Consider the following 24665-nt stretch of genomic DNA (forward strand, 5'->3'; position numbering starts at 1 on the left):
CTTGCCAGGTCCTCTGTCTGTGGCTGACGAGCCTCTCCAGCCTCTCTTGCTCCACGTCAACCCCAGGGAGCAGCCCACACCTACCACCTGCCGCAGAGCACAGCAGGGCAGGCAAAAACCAAAAGGCGGGCAACATGTGCAGCCCCAGCACCACCTCCAGCGGCCCGACCCAGGCTGGCAGCCCAGAGGCCGCTCTTCCCTGGTCATTCAGCCGCCCTTGGAGGCCCCACTCCCATCCCTATCATGTCCCACCCTACCACCATTGCCCCTCGCCCTACTGCCGTCCCCACTGTGTTGTTTGTCTTCCGAGCCCCTGATATGAGGCCACTGTCTGCCCCCTCTCCATTGATGGTCCCCCAAGCCCTGCGTTTTGTCCCACCCTCTTCCTGCACCACCCACGTTCCCCAGCTTCCCCAACACCTGCTCTTGGTCCAGCTCCCCGTGCCTACCAGAAGAGAGTGGAGGCCAACAAATGCTGGAGGTGTGGCCAGAACAGAACGGCAGAGACTGGCCACAGGCACTATAAGGGAACAATTTACTGCCCCTCTGCAGAGACTCTGTCTAGAGAGCAGTGGCTGGAAGAGCAAAAGAAAAAATAATTATTTGGGCCTTTGTATATAGTTTTCATTGTTTAGTTATATTTAATTTCCCCTGTGTATATAGTTTTTCATTGTGTAAATATTGTAATTTAGCATATCTTTTGCCTGTGTATATATAAGTGCTGTCAGTTTAACGCATTATTAACGGCGTTAACGCAAACCCAAATTAACGGCGTCAATTTTTTTATCGCGCGATTAACGCTCTTTTTGGCCGAGCAAACTTTGTAGTTTTTTTTCACATGCTGTTGCAACAACTGCCGACGTTAGAAAAACTACACACCGGATCTAGCTAGACCGGAAACAAAACAACAGGCACGCAACACACACTTGTTTGGCTTGCGAGCCGGCTGAAGAGTTGTAGCAGAGCCCGTTTACAGATATTAGACATTCTCTGGTAGTAGGCTAACGTTACATTTTGAGTGGATGGCGAGCGCGAGACGCCAAAATGGATGCCAATAAGATTCTGAATGGAAAGTTTACTTTAAAAAAGTTCCCAAATGGTTCCATTGACAAGACCATGTGTGATCTGTCATGTGTGATCTGTGTGATCTGTCATCGCAGCACGTCCAGTCTGAAATACCACTTGATGGCCAAGCACACAGCTGATGCGAATTCTCCGCCCCTCGTCAAAGCCAGGCGATTGCAATTTTGTTTTCAATAAAAAATAAAAAAAGCAATCCGAACCACTTTTCCATGTTGATAAGAGCATTAAAATGTGAAAAAATGGGATATAGATAATAGATAACCATGTAAAATATAAATTATGCACTCCCTAGTGGATACAAATGGTTTTCAAATTACACTAAATTAGCAACGTATCCATCTATCTTAAATTGTTACATTTTGATAGCATACACACTTGGAGACTCAAGTGGTTGTTTATTAGAAATAGTCAAAGGTGCCGTAGGTGGGACGCGTACCGCGGACCTTTGGTTCCATTCTAAGTTTTACCCAAACACTGTAAAATTCGTAACTTAGGGTGTTTTTTCGAATTATCTTAAAATGTAACAGGTTAAAAATGTTTTAACTATGAATGGGGACTTTCCCCTTTTCTCTCTTTTCCTCTTTCTCCCTTCTTCCTCCCTTTTTATTCCCCCTCTATTCTCCCCCTTCTTTCCCCCTCAAACTTGCGATTGTTCCCCAGCTTTAGCGGAGTAGGCTAAGACAGTGCACTGCAAGGAGAAAGGTCATATGTTCAAATCCAGCCTTAGTCTTTTGGCCTGTCATAATTTTGATTATCTGTTTAGTTAAACAGGATGACATCATTCTGATATACCATGTTCAATTTCACCTTGAAATGTCAACCGTTTCTTAACCTCTGTCCCAAAGCTGACCAAAGCTAATACTCAAATCACAGTTGGAGCACAGCTAGATAATAAGCGTCAGCGCCCCTTGGGTACCCAGCATGCAGTGCGGTATGTCAAATAGGCAAAGACTTGTGGAAAATAGTGCGGTTACAACAGCCGTGCGAGGGATTTTAGTTATTTTGTTTGTTCAGTTAGATTTTTGTAATGTTTATCAGTTTTGTCAACTGTTTATCAGTTAATATAATCTTGTTGGTCACCCTGATGTGCATGTTGTGTATTTTAATAGGACCAGAGAGCAACTGTCATAAGCTACTATTGTTAGGAGCTGAACATGAGCTCTGCCCTAGCCTGGTGGCCCACATGACTAAAGTTAATTGTGCATTGACTTAGATTCTGGAAAAAGATAACCTCAAGAAGAGTTACAATATCTGCTGTTTTACAGCCATCTTGGGGAAAATGTGTCAACTGTTGGAGGCATGTTTTTGGACTGCCCCTAAACCTCATGTGGCCGCAGCAGCATTTCTCCCTTGGCATGACCTGTGCTGGGAGAGAGGGAAACAGCATGGATGGAAGTTGTGTGTGGGCAGATGTGTCTTTGTATAGGGTGAAATGGAATAAGAAATGCAATACAAAATGGCTGAAAGGGTTGTATGTAAATGTCCACATTGCCTCAATATCTTTGTGTCAATAAATACAACATCATTTTGACTGATGGTTTTTCCAACCTTATTGGCTTTGAGATTACATAATTCTGAAGTTGTACCATGTGCAGTTTCATGCAATTTTACATTGAAATGTAGACAGTTTCTTAACCTGTCCCAAAGCTGACCAAAGGTAATACTCTGCGCTTTCAATTCACAAAATCTTGACAGTTGATGTGTAGCAGAGAGGATAGAGACACTGACTTGTAACCTTATGCTCATGAGTTCAAATCCCCATTCAGTGTTGTTGGCCAAACATGAAGTCATTTTGCTTCTACATTGTACATTTTTATAATATTTCGCCATTTTGCGGAGGAACCCGCATCGCTGCTTGCAGCCATATTTTATATACAATTTTTGTACTAAGTAAACTGAATTGGCCCACTTTTTAGATCATTTAGTACACTATAAAGTACACGTATAGTGTATTTGAAGTTTATTTTTGAATACTGTAAAGTAGCCTGTGTAGGTCACTTTTAGTTATGAAGTACACTTCCTAAAGTACTTCAAAGTATACCTTTGAATACTCTAAAGTAACCTGTGTAGTGCACTTTCAGTTCCTTAAGGATACTTCCCTAAAGTAACTATACTAAAGTATACTTTGGAATATGTCACGGGGACCACATTCAAGCCAACTAGCTGCAGGTGTGCAGCAGGGAAGCACCCAGCTGCCCTCAATTAACCAGGGGATTGGGAGGGTTTTTAAACTCCTATCACCGTCAGTCAAATAGCGTGGGACTGGAAGGAGAACTGGAAGCGAAGAGGGGACTGGGAGCGAAGAGGGGACTGGGAGCGAAGAGGGGACTGGGAGCGAAGAGGGGACTGGGAGCGAAGAGGGGACTGGGAGCGAAGAGGGGACTGGGGAAGCAAGGCACTGCAACATAGGGCGCACGGAGACTGACATCCGCCAGAGCTGAGTACCGTAAATTCTATTCAGTCGGATTGTGGAGCGTGCTGCCCTGACTGCTTATCCTACTCATACACCTGAGTTTTCTCAACGGTTGTATTACACTGGTTCACGTGAGTTCATTGTGTGGTGTGCCCATGTTCCACTGTTTTGCAAATTTCACCGTTCATACATTAATCAAAACACCCTACAGTCCCGGGTGACGGGCTACATGTAGCCGTGTAGGCAATAGGATCACGTCCAGTGTGCGCAAATAATCAGTCTATTCAAGCAGTCTCCGGATAATCCCCCTCCCCCCCCCCTGCTGGAGGAGGCCAGTATCGGCGGCCACCAGGAACCAGGTTACCTTACCTCCTGCAAGAGCCTCTTGAGGTGCTCAACATCCAAACATTCCTTTTTTTTATTACAAATAAACTTATAATATTTTTATACCTTGATTCTCAGTTTTGGCATCTTTGGAGGGGGAAATAGGGTTTGCTCCTCAGAGTACAGAGTAGACTAAGTGGAGGCATCAGCGCCCCCACCTGTGACAAATACTTAGGTGCACTTTCAATTTATGTAAGTTCTTCAAGAAGTCAACTTAATAAATGTCCATTTACTATGATTTACTAATATATTTATATGTTTAGGGGCCCCTCAAACGCCGCCGATCCTGCATCACTTGACGAGTAAGGGGGCCCTCAGACAGGATCTCAGACACTAGTTTAGCTGCGCGGTACTCTGTGTACTTCCATGGGAATTACAAAAAAGAACGTTTGGAAGTTTTCAAAGGATACTCAAACTGAACCATCGTAAATGCAGTGTTCCAGACTGTACAGGGAATGCTGAAACTTTTCAGAGTCTTCCTAAGGAACCAAACACTCGACGGGCTGTGATGTTTGTCTATGAGAAGATCCCTGTGCAGTTCGACCCCAATACACATTTTCTATAACCATTTTACCGAGCAGGATTTGCTATGAAGCTGTTGTTGAAAAGAGGTGCTGTTCCGACCTTATGTTCATCACAACTGCAAGCTGAGTCAGTTTTGGTGGCAGAGTACTCAGGGTCGTCTTGTTTGACAGTAATCGGGGGCGTTGTAGAATTTGGTTTAAAAGCCGCAGCCACTAAGAATCCGCTGAGAGCGTATAGTGTCCTGCTAAAGTGAACATCAACACCGCCGCATAGAGGGTTTTCACGGCGCGTCATCAGACCGGAAGTCGCCATATTGGAGGCACTCCGCATCACAACAAAGCACAGGCACTGAAGTATATACCGAACGTCGTCAAGGAAAGTGGTTAATTATTGCTGTGTTTCAGGTTGTATCAATAGGACAGATTGAGAAAAACATTTGCAATATTATCAACTTCCAAAAGTTATTAAAAACCAGGGAGAGGAATGTCAGAGATTATCAAAGTAAAGGAGGTGCTTGTGGTTGGCAATGCTCAACCAAGATCTACCAGGGAAAAAACTGGATTGAGTCACTTGGCTACACCTTGAGTATCGCAATGATATCATACAGTTAGGGTCAGGTTGGTTAAAGACGTTATTGTATTACTTACTTTGGCCTTCACAACACAACGGTTGTTGATAACTTGGTACTGCGTCTCCCTCACCCATCCACACACCATCTGGTTATAGGCCTCCAAACCTTTGTAGGATTTAAGGTCTTCCGCTGTGTATGGGCTCGGCCAGAAAACCAGGTAGTTGACTATATCGGGATATGCAACTGGAGGAAGAATCACCGGGTCGTCACAGATCAAAGAGGAAGTTACAAGCTACTAAGTCCTTCCCTATATGTCTTTGCGTTTTGATGAGCTTTTCGGTTGTTTGGACATGGCTACATTCACTTAAAGCAGGGGTGTCCAAATCCGGTCCTCGAGGGCCGCTGTCATGCATGTTTTAGATGTTTCCTTGATCCAGCTCACCTGATTCTAATGAATGGTCGTTATAACAACCCATTTAATTGAATCAGGTGTGTTGGAGCAGGGAAACATCTAAAACATGCAGGACAGCGGCCCTCGAGGACCGGATTTGGACACCCCTGACTTAAAGTATCCAATGCGCACAATACTCCATTGTACTCCGTTCAGTTATTTACACCGTGTGCCTCCACAATGGCTATGCTTACACTGACATCATGAGAATAATGAATATAAAAATGATTTGCACATTTTGATCCTGTTGAACAGAACATGGATGCTGTATGCAGTGAGATGTTCATTTAACCCGTTAATTAGTAGCGTCACGTATATGTGATCGTTCGAAAGCGGGCCCCACAGAGTACCGTCACACATGTGATTCTGAACATTCCAACCAACTATTTTCCGATAGACAAAAACTATTTGACAAACGCTATAGTATGGCTTCAAAATTTACAATTAGGAGGCTAACAAGTAACACTAGCAGGTAGTATCATTGCTACGAGTATTATGCTAGGTTGCTAGGTAACGGAAGCTAACTAAAAGCTAGCTAGCTTTCGTTTTGAAAAAATAACTCACTCTGGCGGCAGCGTTGGTAATATTTAGAACTCACTCCTCTAAAGGTTAATGGCAGGTGAATTCTGCATGTGGATCTGTGACATTTAATGTAATCCCATGTATTCCCAGTTACAAGTAAATGAGTTGTACAAACGGCATCTCATGAAGTGCAAAAAACTGACAAAGATATGGTGTAGGCCTACTGCAAAAATAAAGGCTAATCTTGAAAAAGATGTACTCAAACACCAGTTACAGGAGGCTGCATGGTCAAGTGATGTTAATTGTAGGAACAATAGCCTATATGAATACCAATGGTTGAATTTGCAGAACCAATGGTTGAATTGCATGGTGTACTTAGGGCAGAAGAGTAAAGGTTGATCTTGTAAGACTATCAACCTGCCCCCACCTCTCATTTGGTAAAATCTGGAGTTACTGGATGGAGTCTCAACTTGATGGCTCTCACACATCATTGTGTAACTTACTGTAGCATTGCTAGTCTTGTTGATAAGTAAGGGTCAAGATTGTGGTGTGATTGCTTTTGTGTATAAAAGGAATTGTGAAGCATTGTTCTGTGGATTTTTGATCTCCTGAGACCGTTTCCTCAGCTCTGGCTTGTCCTACTCCTTCCTCACCTCTTGCTTTTATCTCTGGTTTACAATAATCATGGTAGAGAAGGTAAGAGTTAACCTTCATTGACTTCATTCATTTGCAATAGGATTAAATGTAGGGGTGGGCGATATGGCCTAAATCTTCTATCACAATATTTTATATCACAGTTATGGTATATATCACGATATAGTCATTGTTCTGTAAATATGAAAAACAAGACGTTACTGGCTATTATTTAAAGGCAACGACAGTACAAGTTTTCCGATTGGCTGATGCACAGTCATGCAATCCGCGTGGTGACCTACTCACAGCTCAATACAGATCCGTAATGCCCTCCGACGAAAATTTCAAAATGAGCGAAAGCGATCAGTTTGAGTTTTAATATCCAAATCTAACTTCCGTTTCGGCGTATCAACCTCGTTAAAGTTTGGTCGATACTTTAAAGCCTCAGTTTGATATTTCCCGGCATGACCTCACTCTCAGTTAGTAAGTAGTTAACCTTCACTAGTCATCCTAGATCAAGAATACTAGCAACGCCACCAGTGTAATTTTACATAAATAATTTTACAGCACGACACATAAAACTTGAACAACAAATCGAATTGGTTACCTGCAGAATGGGTCATCAAATATATAATTAATTAGCATCGGCATGAATTAGGGATGGACGATATGGGGAACATTTTTTCGATATAGGTTTATATCTCCATTCGATAACGATAAAGGTCACATGACGTTTATAGACGGTATAGACAAATCTCTCCCAGTAGACACATTTCTACCGTCGCACAGTATATACCGTCATACCGACCAGCCCTAATTAAATGATTATTTAATTTAACCTTACTTTGACCATTCTTGGTCTGATTTAACCCATATAGTCAAATAACTGATTCCATTGGTATTGGCATTATTTGGTTAATATTAATACACTGTTCAGTTTCCCATCTTCCTTCAAAGGGAATTAGTTTTGGTTGTTTGATCCCCTACAAGATTTATATTTCCATTCGATAACGATAATTAAAGGTCACATGACATGCTGTTTTTGGATGCTTTTATATAGGCCTTAGTGGTTCCCTATTACTGTATCTGAATTATCTTTACCGAAATTCAGCCTTGGTGCATAATTACAGCCACTACCAGCAGTCCCACAATGAGCTTTCCTTAATACGCGCTGTTTTTGTGTCTGTAGCTTTAAATACTAATGAGGAGGAGAGGGGCGGCAACATGCGCTAATGTTTACAATGGATGTATCGCAATGGCTCATAGCCCTGTTGCTGTAAGATGCCTAGAATTTAGCCATTCTCTTCTGATCACTGGTTTGCAGAGTTGCACACACAGTCATTTCAATGAGGAGTAAGGCGGATATCGTGCTTGCCATAACACCAACAGCATAACGGTTATCCAAATAACAAAGAAGTTTACAATACTTGCGTTACAGCATGTGTATTCACACACATACTTGATGCTATCTACCTTTACATTAGCAAAAGTAACTCAGCTGTTAGCTCAGAGCTAATGTTACAGCCACATTCTAAGGGCAGCAAGCTAGGTAACCATAAACAGTAAAGCAACAAAATGATATAGCGTTAGTTAACTTAATTGTCCAAGGTTTGTAGCTTGACCAAGGAGAGTTCGTAATGATCCAGAATTTAATTTCAGCAAGGCCAGCTTTGTATTAGCTCAAGTTGAGGAAACAGTGGCTGAAATGTTTGGCACAGACATACAAAACTTTGGGAAGTTGTGTCGGTGCATTTCCAGCGAAAATAAAATTAAGATACTGGTTGTGCAGAGGCTCGGATGAAAGAACTAAAAAAAAAGACTTGTTTTGATTTGTACATCCAAACACAGAACAACTATTATGCTTCGTTCGTTTGCTAGCCATGATGTCTCTCCAGGAAAAAACGATATTGCACTTGCCTTTGCACGATCGTAGCTCAGTTTCTCATGGACGGGACAGATGATCTGGGCGGGCAAAGCAGAGAGAGGGGAGGTAACCTTGCTCCTTAAGACGTCACAAGGAGGAGATTTTCAAACAGAGCAATTGAGCCTTCATTTTCTCAAAGATGGAGAGGAACACACAGGGCTTGGTTTACACCTATCGAAAATTCTAGCCACTGGGGGACCAAAGGCAGGCTAGGGGAACTCATATTAATGTTATATAACCTCCTAAAGTGAAGTTTTCATGTCATGTGACCTTTAAGACGATAGACCACAGATCCGTAGTAGTAGCAAAATAAGTTTCTTCCTCAACTTTTTCCCTACACTCAGCAAAAAGTTTAGGCAGGGTGGTGTGAGAGAAATGTTTGCGGCCAGGGAGCACGTACCTGGGGTCAAGTAACTTAAGCTTTTTAAAACGTTGCTTTTTATCAATACCTTGGAGCAAACTCACACTTTCAGCATATTCCAACACGTGATTTTGCTTCAGGTGGTAAAAAAGGTTTGTCATATTATTCTTTGTTTACTACATAATTTGCACCGAACATTGCTCTGTTCTTTGTCGGATTTCAAAAAGCCAAACCACTTCCAAATAACTGAACAAGACAAACCCTTTTGATCAATAATTCCTTTATTGGAAGTTGCTCCCTCGCCATGGCTATTGCTGGCACTGTTTTCGGCAATAAGACTCATTTTCCGCAGTTAACATTAGCTACTCCACTTGAGGTGCTCAGTATTTTTTAGCAAGCGTAGGCTACCATTTCTCCGCAAATTCCTGCTACATCATAGAAATTAAATGCACTGCTGTTTCTAATTATTCTCTATCAACATTATCTATATTATTGAAAATGAATTAATGTTACGATAAGTTTATTGAGGGAAGTCATTACTTCGACAAATCGATTAGGAAAAATATCTCCCAGCCCTAGCATGAATGTGGTCCGCTTAGACTAAATACACTCCACATCGAAAATTCCGTCAGACCAACGCAATTGTGCTTCAAGGTCAAACGAAAAGGTCAAATAAAGGTTAAACTACAATACTAAATTCTACCGTTGAAACGGTATAGACAAATCTCTCCCAGTAGACACATTTCTACCGTTGCACAGTATATACCGTCATACCGACCAGCCCTAATTAAATTATTATTTAATTTAACCTTACTTTGACCATTCTTGGTCTGATTTAACCCATATAGTCAAATAACTGATTCCATTGGTATTGGCATTATTTGGTTAATATTAATACACTGTTCAGTTTCCCATCTTCCTTCAAAGGGAATTAGTTTTGGTTGTTTGACCCCCTACAAGATTTATATTTCCATTCGATAACGATAATTAAAGGTCACATGACATGCTGTTTTTGGATGGTTTTATATAAGCCTTACTGGTTCCCTATTACTGTATCTGAAGTATCTTTCCCGAAATTCAATCTTGGTGCATAATTACAGCCACTACCAGCAGTCCCACAATGAGCTTTCCTCAAAAGGCGCTGTTTCTGTGTCTGTAGCTTTAAATGCTAATGAGGAGGAGAGGGGCGGCAACATGCACTAATGTTTACAATGGATGTATTGCAATGGCTCATAGCCCTGTTGAAAGGGAATTGGTTTTGGTTGTTTGACCCCCTACAATCTTGAAACAGATTTGCTGAAACACCAGTTACAGGACAATACATGGTCACAGGTGAATCATGTAATTGTAGGAACAATAGCAGATACAAATACAAATTGTTGGATTTCTAGTTGTTGACAATGAAGAAGACCAAATACAATTTCAATTATTTGTCTTTATTTCAGTGCCAAAAAGCATTTGGCCGGTTCTGAGTGCGTGTCCACGGTGTGTAACATTAGCAATGGAAGGGCTGAGAATGTTGCTAAAATAAATTACAGATTGTGACGGCATGGGCGGCGCTAGGGAGGGGCTAGCGGTGCTTCAGCACCCCCAAGAAAGACCAAATCACCCGATAGCACCACCTAAAATATTTCTCATTTAGTAATAGTATTCAGGCTTGGAGTGGCCATCGGGAGAATTGGGAAAATTCCGGGTGGGCCGCTCTGCTCGCTCATAAATTGGACCAGCAGATTGCCTGCTTTCTCATAGTTTTTTCACACACCGAATAATACGATGTGTTAAGTGTGTCAAGTTACTGTGTGATTGATAAGTAAGCTAATAGGCTACACTAGGTTCTAATCTAAATAAGCGCATGATCAGACCGTGCATTAAAAAGTGTCGTTTTCAGTTGTCGAGCATGCTCTCTTTCTCAAACACAAGTGCTTGTACAGGTTGGGGACAGGTTCATGGAGACAACCCTAAACCATCATTTATTGTTGTGGAGGGAGTTAAGACCGATTTATACTGCTCCAGAGCTTGTTTAAACAGAGCGTGTCCACTCCCTATTAAGCCCCATTATACCGAATTTGGTTGCAGTTCCACCAGAGTTCCACTGGGGGTGATCACGAGCGAGTGCATGTTGAATGGGAGTCTATGGAGCTAAACAGCAAAATTTGTCTCTATTTGCCTGATTGTCATTGAGAAATATTAGATTTGATTGTAGTTTTCGCATTTTCAACATAGATTATAGGTTGAAAGTTGAATGAACGAGTACTTATGTCCGTTCGATTTCTTACAGGATGAGTTGTTGTTGCCCATAACACGCTAGCATTCTGCTAATGAATGCTGATTGGTTAGTGAAGGACTGACTATGAACAGAGATCCCGCTTGATGGCATCTGAAACAGAACGAGAATGTCAGCGCATTAGCATCATTAGCAACAACATTACCAAGCCAAAACTCTTTCTAGCATGTGTACTGACAGGTAGAGCCTAACCTCTCAGCTGTGTTGTCGATGCCTCGAAAGAAAAAAGGACGAGACCAGAGCTTGCCGTAAAGCAGTATTCCTGGTCGTACAATGTGTATGACGTCATTGACATTTTAATAGGCTTTTTAGAACAGAAAGGCGACTTTAAAAAAATCTAACACCCAGCAGTGTGTATTTTTTTGGCCTCCCCTTTCGAATTCAGAATTTAAATTACTAGACAAAAACGTATATCCTGAGAAAAGTGGATTTTGAGGGCTATAGCTCGAGGGCTGTGTAGCCGAGCGCATTTTCTCAAGAGCAACTGGTTCAAGTGACGACACAGCTATTTCATGATTGGCCAGACTCACACACGACAACTTAGACGCGTGTTTTGTAATATTCGGACACCTTCAGTTTCGCCAACGCTCAAAAAAGTTTAATTAAATTAAAAATGTGTTGAAGAAAGGGTTTTAGTCAGCCTCTTCAGTAACGGAAATACTAAGTTTAATTATTAATAAAGTAAAGTAAGCAAACAGCGCTTGATCGGCCATGACTGACATCAACGCAGCAAACCACGAGAAGCTGGAATGTCCGACTTCACAGAGCCGTTTTCAACTCCTCCCCGACTGCAAGCGGCTACTCTCGCCGGTCGTTTCATGCAGCCGCAGTCCATGTCGAACGCACCTATTAGGTGTGTTTGACTTCCTGCAGCACCGGCGTCGCCTGCAGCCCGGCTGACTTGAAGCAGCCAATGGCATTCTCAGATTCAAGGCAGCCGGCTGCAGCTGGCTGTCAGCACCGCCAGTGCTGCATGAAGTCTAACACACCTATTCTCTGACTACTCCGTTTTCACGGACACAGGGAACGCCCTCTCCGACGTGAAACGCCCTCTCCGAGCCCCTCAGAGAGCTCTTCGTGCACCTCCTGATTTTCCTGACTATCCGTCCGTCATTTTACAGATACCCCCTGGCTGTGATTGGTCTGTATTAAGAACCGCTTGCGTCAGTGGCGGGGTTGCCGTGACCAACAAGACGAACAGAATCCTTTGACCGCCATTGCTGTAAGTTTACAATTCATATTTCAGCTAAGCAGTACATATAAATCAGCATCTGAATTAAAATGTGACGAGAACCTAGCGAGCATCGCAGTGCAGCGCCACCTACTCTTCTGGCAGTGAATTGTTTTCAGCACCCACAGCCTTTGGAGTACTATAAATTCAGCGAATCCGTCTGTCTATCCGTCCGTAACTGAGTCAGAGTAGTATAAATCGACCTTTAGCAAGATTAAGCTGATGCGAAAATTATAATGGATGGGAAAAAGATGCCAGGAGGAACTGAAAAAGCCAGGTAAAAAAATTAAGATCTGTCACTTCATAAATCTAGGTTCCTGCAAGCATGGGAAAAATATGTTTTCTCAAAGGCCCAGAATCTTTCAGGTAAAAATTTGGGGGTAACACTTTAGAATAATGGTCCGTTGTTAACAAGTAGCTATGCAGGAAGTAATATTAACTAATATGGAACCAAGATTAACTAAGCAGTAAGTAATAGCTAATTTAGAACAAAGGTAGTTCCTTGGTAGGTATTTGGTTATTACTAAATACATGTATCCTCTTGAGAACTACTTGTGAACTATCACCAATTAAGAAAGAATAACCAATGAATTACTAATCACAAAAGTAGCATGTCTAAAAAGTGAACAATTTGGTTGTTTCATTCTTAATATGGTCATAACTTTTCAGAAGCTTGTGTCTCAAATGGGTTCTTTGTGGAAACCAGTTTATGAATATTATATCCCCCTAAATACGTTAACTACAGGTTGAAATTTTGACTACTCTTACCGAAGGATGGATGTATGTTCTCTGTTTATTTCAAACTTGATCAAGGTATAATACAAATATGATAATTTGTTTAACATTTTTAATAATTAGGAAGTGATGCTGACACTCTCATGATTGGATTAGTTTACTATTATGAGCTCTTGAGTGTCAGTTCAATATGTTTCAGACTCCAAAGACCTACCTTTATGTTACAGTAGCCATCTGAGGAGGACCTCTTTTTAGGATATGAATATGAACATTGATGTTCTCTTGTCAAAAACAATTTGCATCCTGCATTTATGTTGCGATAAGCGCAAAACCAAATCTTCCAGAGATTAAAATGTTTGTTAGAATATCACTAGTGCCTCACAGAAATGTATGCCTGTAACGTATGTCAAATATAAAATTAGACTTATTATAGGCCTATTACTTGTGAAAACCAGTATGACTCCTCACTAATTACTTCGAGCGTTACCTTGTCATCCTGCAGGAACTACTTGTGATGTGGACCATTATTTTAAAGTGAAAAACATGCTAACTCCTCACTAGTTACTCAAGAGTTACCTTGTCATTCTGCAGGAACTACTCGTGATGTGGACCATTATTTTAAAGTGACAAACATGTTAACTCCTCACTAATTACTCAAGTTTTACCTTGTAATCCTGCAGGAACTACTTGTGATGTGGACCATTATTTTAAAGTGACAAACATGTTAACTCTTCACTAATTACTCAAGAGTTACCTTGTCATCCCGCAGTAACTGCAATCTGGACCATTATTTAAAAGTGAAAAACATGTTAACACCTCCCTAACATGCCACCTCACAAGATTTACAACGTAAAACAACTGCAGTGATTGGATAATATTTTTTTAAATTATATGCACTGGAAGATTCCCATGAAATCGTAAAAGAAAATCATACATAATGCAAAAATGCACATGGGCATGCAAGAATAAAGCATTTTTTTAATATGAATTAAACATTCTTTGTTTGGCACAATGATGAAATCTAGCATTTAAACAAAAAATTCTGTATTTTGGAATGAAACATTCAACACATTCAACAAACTGTGATGATAAACTGAGTCAAACATAATGGCTAAATAATTAATAAGTAAGTACATGGCTAACCCTAACCCAAATCAAGGTATAGGCCTACTCACTACTCACGAGTCTAGCATTGGCCACTACTGCGAAATACAACAGCAACGCAATTCCAGAGGAATACAAATGATGAAGGAAGAAAGAACAAATGGCAGGACTGTAAAATAACTTGCTAGATAACCCAAATCAGAGAACAGGAACATGGCCCAAAATGTTGCTAGCTGTAAAGCCAGGCTAGCTGTCGGCTAGCTTGTAAAAAGTCCCTCATACAAACTGTATAATATTGCAATCGAAATTCGCATTAATTCTACAATTCGAAATTTGCACTAATTCTACAATTCTAGTGAAATTCACCTAGTCGTTGTTATCGTATGTTAGCCAAATGCTGGATATTTACCATCCAAAAAAAAGATTTCGCGCTCCTAACTCACTCAGACGTTGCACCAGTATAACTTTAGTGAAAACATGACATGGAGTCAGAACAAATAGGTTTCGGTACGCCAAGTCGACTGGATTTGGAAAATGGACCGGCCGTGATTTGATATTTTCTGAGCTGCAGAAGACCTAACAGCAGACACATCGAAATTGCCCGCATAATCATACAGTATGATCAAATGTTGGGGAGGACGTGTCCCATAATCCTACAGGGGCGTGTTATAACGTTAATATTCATAAACTGGTTTCCTCAAAGAACTCATTTCAGGCACAAGCTTCTGAAATGTTATGACCATGTTAAGAGTAAAAAAACACAATTGTTCACTATTTAGACCTTACTTTTGTGATTAGTAATTCATTGGTTATTCTTTCTTAATTGGTCATAGTTCACAAGTAGTTCTCAATGAGGATATATTTATTTAGTAATAATCAAATACCTACCAAGGAACTACCTTTGTACTAAATTTGCTATTATTTACTGCTAAGTTAATCTTGGTTCCATATTAGTTAATAGTATTAAATTCAGTGTTAATGTAGAACTACCTATTACTTCCTGCATAGCTACTCCTTAACAACAGACCATTATTCTAAAGTGTTTCCAATTTGGGTTGTAATTTCCAGAAAATATAACAAAATGAGTCCAAAGTCATGTTTATATTACATTAAGCTCAAAAAACGATTTTGCACTGAAATGTATGGATAAAAACTGGCTTTGCGCGCGAGCATTAATGTGAAGTTCCGATTTCAGCTCAAAATCTTGACTGGGTCATAGGTTGGGGTTAAGCCCCAAACGCTCGTATGTCAGGCATCCTGGTGGGGATGGGCTAGTTTTGGCCATTACACTCCCTGAAATGGGTCCCACTCTGGCCCTGATTGCACAGCTCCCCTTGTCAATGTTCTAGCACCCCCTCAGCATCGGCATTAAAAATTATCTGGCGCCGCCCGTGGTGAGGGGAAATGGTAACGTTAATTTAGGTATTCACCAGGGAATTAAAGCACATTGTCTTGAAATCCTCTCCCGGCATATAACTAAGTAAATAAAAAGTTGTTTGAGATCGGTCGGCTGAACCAGGAAAGGATATCCTGTTACGGTAGAGCAATGTTTGGACCTTAAAACTGACTTGTGAGGTGAAGGTTCAAAAAGGTAAGTAGTTAATGTTGTAGCAGAGTTAACAATCTGGCAGAGTCTGGATGGTCAGCAGGGTTTACATAGATCGTTGATTGCTGATCTGCCACAGGTAAAGAGAAACAGAAACAGCGTCACAGCCAGGGTTGTGACATATCCCATGTCTACCAACGCTATCAGGCTTGGAAAGTGGGAGGGGATAGGTAGAAACGCAGAGTTTGTCATGGAAAACCTGCTAGCGAGCAGGTTAGGTTCACAGAGTAAGTTACCATGGACACTGACCAAAAGTTTTCGTTACCTCTCTTTCTGGAACGTAAAACCCGAAGTATGCCACTTTTCAGGGTTAACCAACTCAAAGTTTTCACTAAACCCGCTACCTAGAATACCCCCCAGACGTGTAGGAGGACGTTTGGTGTACGCATGCTCAATATCTGCTTTGTCATTCAGAGAACATGAGTTGGGAGACATTACCAGGTAAACTCTTCCACCTCAATTTCACACACAGGAAGTCTCTCTGCATCTCACACTTCTGATTCCCTGCTTATACAAGCCATATTATGATATTCAGCGGATGTTCTCAAGCCCCCCCAACTTCAAGATAGAACTGATATGAGGGGGCCCAGAAGTGGCCGGGTAAACTTCCGTAACGAAGAGAAGTTTACAGACACAAATGGCCTGTACACACAGACACAGCTGTTGTTCTTAGTGGAAGAAGAACATGCCTGCACGGGTCAGCTAAAACCCTGTTTGTTCCCAATTGTTGTTAGGTGTTTTTTAGGTTTGAAACACAGACCTTGAACCTCTGTCACTATTTCTGAAGTTTAGGTCTGTCTGGGAGCAGCAGTCCAGCCCAGCCCCCCTTCCCTTCCAATCCAGCCTCTTTGTAAATGAGGAGGTTTCATGCCACCCACATTACTGGCCATCACCCCCTCAGGCCAACAGACCCTCAGGGACCCCTGTAACAGAGGCCAAAGAGGTAGCAGTGCCGCTGTGTGTGGTAAAAGACACTGTTCTCTGGCCCCTGCTCAGGCATCACTCAGACCCCAGCCTGGAGGGTACTGTGTGAATGAGCCATGCCACGTCTGATCTGGTAGCCAGAATCTGTCTTTCTCTCTCTTTGACACACACACACACACAATACAAACACAACACACACAGACACACACTGGGGCAATCGAAGCACACAGGCCATACGAGCACATACACACACAAACACATACATTCACATGCATGACTGAATCCGTATGTGACAGTGTAAATCATGTATCTTCGAAAGCTGTCCTTATTTGTCATGTGTTTATATTTGTAGGGCAAAGGGAAACAGAACCCAAACCCAGTCAGTCTCTGTCAAATGATGCTGCGTTGAAAAGATGCAAAAGCCATCATTGCCATAGTCATTCGCACCATCTCTGTAACATCTACATGTTCAATCAAGAAGAAACGTACAGTGGCATATTTAAAATATCTTGCTGGTCTAACTTGGGAGCTGAATGGAAGATTGTTAATAGATGTGTGTGTTTGTGAATGTGTGCTTGTGTGCGTCTTTGTGTGTGTGAACATGCTTGCGCTGCGTGTGTGTGAATGTATTTGTAGTAGGTCTGGGCAGTATGGGTAAAAAATGAACACGATAGATATTTATATTTCCATTTGATAACGATAATACAACGATAGACCACAAATCCGTAATAGTAGGCTAGCAAAATAAGTATTTTCCTCAACTTTTTCCCTACACTCGGCATAAAGTTTAGGCAGCACGGTGCGAGAGAAATGTTTGCGGCCAGGGAGCACGTACCTGGGGTCAAGTAACTTAATGGGGTCATTGACTGGGTTTTTGGGGGATTTCACACTGTTCCTTAAGGTCTCCGAATAGGGTATGTAACATTGGTTGGGCTGAAAGTGGTCCGGGTGCTGTTCTACGCCCCCTGATGCATCCTGTAAAATAGCCCTTGAATGAAATGCTAGGTTTTCTCCTTTTATGGTATGCACACTAATCTATAGATGAACTGCGCGCTGATTGGTTGGTTTACAACGAGCGGTATGAACCTGCGGAGCCGGAGGCCCCGGATAGTCGGAGAGCTGCAGTTTCAGGACCATGACAGCGCCACCTAGTGAATTGAAAGGCAGTGTCACTAGATCGCAACAAGATATTTGAATGGTTTTGAGGCAAGAAACAAAGAAAACTCATGTGATGTTTGATGACACAATTAAATAGAAATGTATAATATTTGAAAACATGTTTGAATAATAAATATTGGATAATTAAAGAAAATAAAATCACATAAAATTTGAAAACGTGCATATTTCATAGATGTCAAGATCCAGTGTAATTTGATAAAATCAAGTAAGCAAATTAAGGAAGATAAAATAGTCTAAAGAAAAGGTGGAAAATATATCAATGTGGACAGATGTGTGATGTCTGGAGTGGCTTTAAAGGTGTTCTGGGACGACAGAGAACCAATGTACACCCAACATGAGCCTTAAGGATTGTGGCACCTTTGCAGATACTCTGAACTCGTTCTAGAGGGCTTAATATCACCAAATAGCCAAAGTCAACAAAGAATTATGTCCTGATAACAGTAATAACAAGCTCCTGGAGACCTGCTACAAACAACTGGCCCTGTCTTCTGTGAAATGTTCTGGTCCTTGGAGGAGCTGGAACACACAGTTACAGCTCTTTGGAAGACCTCTGCCATCCGCCTTGTTCCAAAAAAGAGCAGACCCAGGCTTCCCAATTACTTCCTACATGTAGCTCTTACATCAGTGGTGATGAAGAGTTTTGAATGTCTGATACTTTTGTAACTACAAGTGTAGTGTAACGGAAAACATTTAACTCTTTGCTTAGTTAGATCAAGTTTATTTTGAAGTCCAGACCTTTATTTTGGTAACTTTTCCGGTGACTTCCTGTTTATCGGCTGAGGCAGCCATGTTGTATTTTATTAATGAGCACACGGTCTACAGGCACAATCCTTCGCCATCCTCATCAGGTTCTCTTCTTTTGGCATCGCCAGTAAGTGTTATCTTTATTTAAGAACCTTAGGAATGGAAACATGTTATCATTTGATCACATTTCAATGTTTAGATTCTTACCTGTGTGTTGTGTATTTCAGTTTTACCTTTTCTTCAATAAATCCTGCTAAATTCATCCCTGGCGTATTCCTTGGAGGATAACGACATTGGGAAACGAGTAAACTTGCTGTATCAAGCTGTTGAGAACAGTATAGTAAAATGGCGGCCTCTAACAAGAAGATGGATCAGGATAAAGATATGGATGGATTGCCTGAGGAGCAGAGTATTAAGGAAAATCTTGATAAGAAATCGTATACCTCGTCTAATACTCACCGGTCGTCACGCTCTCAGCGATCAAACGCAAGTATGGCTGCTACTAAAGCACGTGCCGAAGCGGAGGCAGCTAAAACCAGAGCAACCTTTAGCAGAAAGGAAATGGACATTAAAATTGAGAAAGCTCGTTTGGAAGCAGAGTTAGACGCGCTTCAGCAGGAGAAAGAAGCAGAGGCAGCTATCGCTAAAGCCGTGGTTCTGGAAGCTGCTAGCTTAGAAGGTGTACATGAAAAAGTAAGTGAATATGTGGCAAAGCACATTAAGGTGGATGACAATCACCCAGATGAACAGTTTAACTCAAGCCAACAACCACAGCAGCCGTCAAACCTGCTTACGCTGGACGAAGAGCATTACAGCTCGTTAAATCTAGATCAAGTGCAGTCTAACATGGACCATGGTATCCAGCAACACTCTAGCCCGCGTCAGGCAAGTCACCGCCACTCTGAGTCATATCGGCTAGACAGCCAGCAACATGCCTCACAGCTAGTCAACCCACAGGGGTACAAACAGCCCAGTCAGTGTCAGCAACCGAAAATCAAAGTCGAAGACAAGCAACAAGTTGACGTGTCACACCACGAAGTGGAACAACGGTTCAGCTTACACACGCCTAATGCGTCTACGTGCCAAGACCTTAATAGCAACACAACAGATCTTGCAAAGTTTCTGATCAGAAGCCAGCTGGTTTCAAGTGGTTTGACCAGGTTTGATGATCAGCCAGAAAACTTCCTCAGCTGGAAGTCAACCTTCACAAGCATTGTAAATGGTTTGGATCTCTCGGCACATGAACAGACCGACCTGCTAATAAAATGGTTAGGTCCAGAATCAAGTCAGCAAGCACGCAGGATGAAATCTGTTAATATCAAGCATCCAGCGGTGGGTCTTAGCCTGATTTGGAGCAGACTGGAGGAATGCTATGGCGCTCCGGAAGCCATAGAAAAGGCTCTGTTTGCTAAAATAGACAACTTCCCTAAAGTCTCCAACTGTGATAACCAAAGACTCAGAGAGTTGGGAGACTTGCTGTTTGAGCTTGAAGCTGCCAAAGAAGACGGTTATGTGCATGGCTTAGTCTACCTGGATACAGCAAGAGGAATCAGTCCCCTCGTGGAGAAGTTACCTTTCTATTTACAGGAAAAATTGATGACATTTGGATTCAAATATAAAGAAACCCACAAAGTACCTTTTCCACCATTCTCAGTCTTCTCTCAGTTCATAAGGAGAGAGGCCAAAGCAAGAAACGATCCCGGTTTCAATGGGTTCAGTTCCATAGCGCCCACTCTAAAAAAGGAAAAGATGGGAAACGTGAACTACAGGAATCCAGTTTCTGTCCACAAGACAAGCGTGTACAAGGAATCTACTGATAGTGTTGGGAAACAAGCAGAAGACCCAAACACACTATGCCCTACACACGAAACCTCATCCACTTAAGAAGTGCAAGAGCTTCCGAGCAATGCTACTGGATGACAGGAAGAAATTCCTCAAAGACAAGTACATATGTTTCCGCTGCTGTGATTCAGTCTCACACCAGGCCAAGAACTGTGATGTTTTGGTTAAATGTATAGAGTGCAACAGTGAGACACATATAGCAGCACTCCATCCGGGCCCCACCCCAAGGGATTCTAAGCCATGGAGCCCTCCTAAAGTCCATGGCGGGGAGCCAGAGACGGTGCCTGGAGATGAACAAACCTCAGCTGGTTCTACAATGTGTACGCAGGTTTGTGGCAAAGGCTTCAGTGGGAAGTCTTGTTCGAAAATATGCCTGGTTAATGTATATCCCCAGGGTCATTATGAAGAGAGGAAAAGGATGTACGTGATGTTAGATGATCAAAGTAACGTCTCATTGGCAAAGACGGAGTTCTTTGATGCCTTCAACATACAAGGACCATCAATACCATACATTCTAACGACATGTGCTGGAGTCGTCAATGTGTCCGGAAGAAGAGCTCATGGTTATGTTGTTGAGCCACTCACAGGAGAGATAAGCATTAACCTTCCAACTCTTATTGAGTGCAATAACGTGCCAAACAGCCGAGCAGAAATCCCCACACCAGAAGCAGCGTACCACCACAGTCACATGCGAGCTATAGCTCACGAAATACCTGCTCTGGATAGCTCTGCAGACATTTTGCTCTTATTAGGACGAGACATTCTCCAGGTCCACAAGGTGCGTCATCAGTTTAATGGCCCGCACAATGCTCCATTTGCTCAAAAGCATGACCTTGGGTGGGTCATTGTTGGCGACATCTGTCTCAATGGAGCTCACACCCCAGACGAAGTAAATGCATTCAAGACTTGTTTCATGGAAAATGGCCGCCCCAGCTATCTGAGTCTCTGTGACAATCTCTTCAAAGTCAAAGAGGCCTTCAGCCAGGGTTTCAAGCAGAGCACCTCTCTACCACAGACAGGAGCTCCCAAGCAGCAAGAGGACCACTTTGGTCGAACGGTCTTTCAAAGGACTGAAAGAGGAGACCCAGCATGAAAGAGGACTTCCTGGAGTTCATGCAAGGGATCCTGGACAACAACCATGCCGAACTAGCACCACCATTAGAAAAGGGAAAGGAAAGTTGGTATCTGCCCATTTTCGGGGTTTATCACCCACAGAAGCCAGGGAAAATCCGAGTGGTGTTTGATTCGAGTGCCCGTTTTGAGGGAGTCTCCCTTAATGAGGTCTTGCTTCAGGGGCCCAACCTCAACAATAGCCTCCTGGGTGTTCTTCTTAGGTTCAGGAAGGAACCTGTTGCCATAACCGCCGATATTAAGCAGATGTTTCACTGCTTTCTCGTCCAAGAAGAACACAGAGATTTCTTGCGCTTCATGTGGTTCCGAGACAACAACCCTGAAAATGAAGTGGTGGACTACCGCATGAGGGTCCACGTGTTTGGGAACAGCCCATCACCTGCAGGGGCAACCTATGGGTTAAGGAGAGCAGCACAGGAGGGAGAGATGGACTTTGGCAGGGACGTGTGTCAGTTCATCAAGACAGATTTTTATGTTGATGATGCATTGAAATCCTTTCCAACAGAGGCCGAAGCAGTTGATGTTTTAAAGAGAGCCCAAAATCTGTTGGCATGCTACAACATCAAACTCCACAAAATAGCCTCCAATAGCATCAAAGTAATGGATGCCTTCCCTAAAGAGGAGCAAGCCAAAGGCATGGAAACTCTGGACCTTGCTGTTGATGACTTACCTGTCCAGCGCAGTCTGGGAGTAGCCTGGGATATGAGTACGGATACACTCACCTTCAATATTCCTGAGACTCAGAAACCATTCACGCGCAGGGGAGTGCTTTCCACCATCAACAGTTTGTTCGATCCATTGGGTTTCTTAGCACCTGTGACAGTGCAAGGTAGAATTCTTCTACGAGAACTGGTCTCCCAAGGTACAGACTGGGACGCACCTCTGTCTGACGAGAAGTTCATGAAGTGGAAAAAGTGGCAGGATTCCCTACAAGAGCTTAACAAGCTAAACATCCGTCGCACCTATGCTTCCTTCTCTCTGACGAGGGCCCAAAGCATCGAGCTCTGTGTCTTTTCTGATGCCTCTGTAAAGGCAATTGCAGCGGTCGCCTATCTTAAAGTGAAAGCTGAAGATGGCGTCATCGCTGTCAGTTTCGTACTTGGCAAAGCCAAACTGGCACCTCTGGCAGAGCTCACCATACCAAGATTGGAACTCTGCGCAGCAGTGTTAGCTGCAGAAATCGCAGACCAGGTTAGAGAAGAATTTGGCAAGAAACTGGACACTATCACATTCTTCACGGACAGTAAAGTTATATTGGGTTACATCAACAATGAATCCCGTAGATTCTATGTATACGTCAACAACCGTGTACAGCGTATCAGACAGTCGAGTCACCCAAGTCAGTGGAGGTTTGTTCCCAGTGAAGACAACCCAGCAGATCATGCCTCGAGATCTGTGCCTTCAAGCCAGCTGCAAGGTACTAGCTGGCTGACTGGACCAAGGTTCTTGCTAGAATCGGAGAGTCCATCCCCAGAAGACACACACTTCGATCTGATTGAGCCGACATCAGATGCGGAGCTTCGTCCTGAGGTCTCAGCTTTCGTGACCAAGGTCTCCGGAGAAAGGTTGGACACCACACGTTTTGAACGTTTTTCCTCTTGGAGTCGACTGACAAGAGCAGTAGCGCGGCTGCTACACGTTACTCGGAGTTTCCACAAACAAACAGATGATTCAGTATGTGCCGGCTGGCATTTCTGCAAGAAAGGCTTGACAACTGCTGAGTTGACCAAGGCGGAATACGTCATTATCAAGGCTGTACAACGCGAGGTGTACTCAGAAGAGATAGAGTGCATCGAAAAGAAGAAAGACTTACCTGTGAGTAGTTCCCTAAGGAAGCTCCATCCTGTTATGGATGAAGAGGGACTTCTACGAGTAGGGGGCCGTACTACTCATTCTAACCTACATGCAGATGAGAATCACCCGATCCTGCTCCCTGGTAAGCATCATGTTGCTGTGTTACTTGTTCGACTCTCTCGTGGTGATGGCGAATATCAGGGAAGACACTTCACGGAAGGCGCTGTGCGTTCAAGTGGCCTATGGATTGTGGGAGCCAAGCGAGCCATCAGTAGTCTAGTCTATAAGTGTGTACTATGCAGAAAGTTGCGTGGCAAGTTGGAACAGCAGCAGATGGCAGACCTACCCGCAGAGCGTCTACAGCAAGAACCCCCATTCACCTATGTAGGGCTAGACGTTTTTGGACCTTGGGAGGTTGTAATACGCCGAACCAGAGGTGGCAGTGCGAACAGCAAGAGGTGGGCGATATTGTTCACTTGCATGTCCACAAGGGCTGTCCACATGGAAGTGATTGAGTCGATGAGTGCTTCAAGCTGTGTGAATGCCCTCCGCAGGTTTTTCTCCATCAAGGGACCTGTGAAGCAGCTTAGGTCAGACCGTGGGACAAATTTTGTTGGTGCTACCACACATCTGAAGCTTGCTGCAAGTGCTGGAGACGACAGTGTAGAAGCTTACCTTCTCAGCCAGAAATGCACATGGGTTTTTAACCCTCCGCACGCATCCAACATGGGAGGCAGTTGGGAGTGCATGATAGGAACGGCACGGCGTATCCTAGATTCGATGTTGCTCCAAGCTGGAAGGTCGAAGGTTACTCATGAGGTCCTGTGCACGTTAATGGCGGAAGTTTCTGCCATAATTAACTCCCGGCAACTGATACCAGTCTCCTCGGACCCAGAAGCACCGCTGATACTTACCCCAGCGATGTTGCTTACACAGAAGATCGGGACTCCTCCTCTTCCTCCTGGAAACTTCTCTGATGCCAACCAGTTGAAAAACCAATGGAAAAGAGTTCAAGCATTGGCAGATACATTCTGGGCAAGATGGAAGTCGGAATATTTGAACACCCTTCAGAGCAGGCAAAAGTGGGATACAAAAAGGCCGAATCTCAAGGAAGGAGACGTGGTTCTGCTAAAGGACAAACAGGCAAGACGACACGAATGGTCCTTGGGAAGGATAACAAAGGCGTTCCAAAGCGATGACGGACTGGTCCGGAAAGTGGATGTA

The sequence above is a fragment of the Hypomesus nipponensis genome, chromosome 14 (genome assembly GCF_054491055.1).
Source record: "Hypomesus nipponensis isolate SF chromosome 14, ASM5449105v1, whole genome shotgun sequence".
Classification (NCBI taxonomy): Eukaryota; Metazoa; Chordata; class Actinopteri; order Osmeriformes; family Osmeridae; genus Hypomesus; species Hypomesus nipponensis.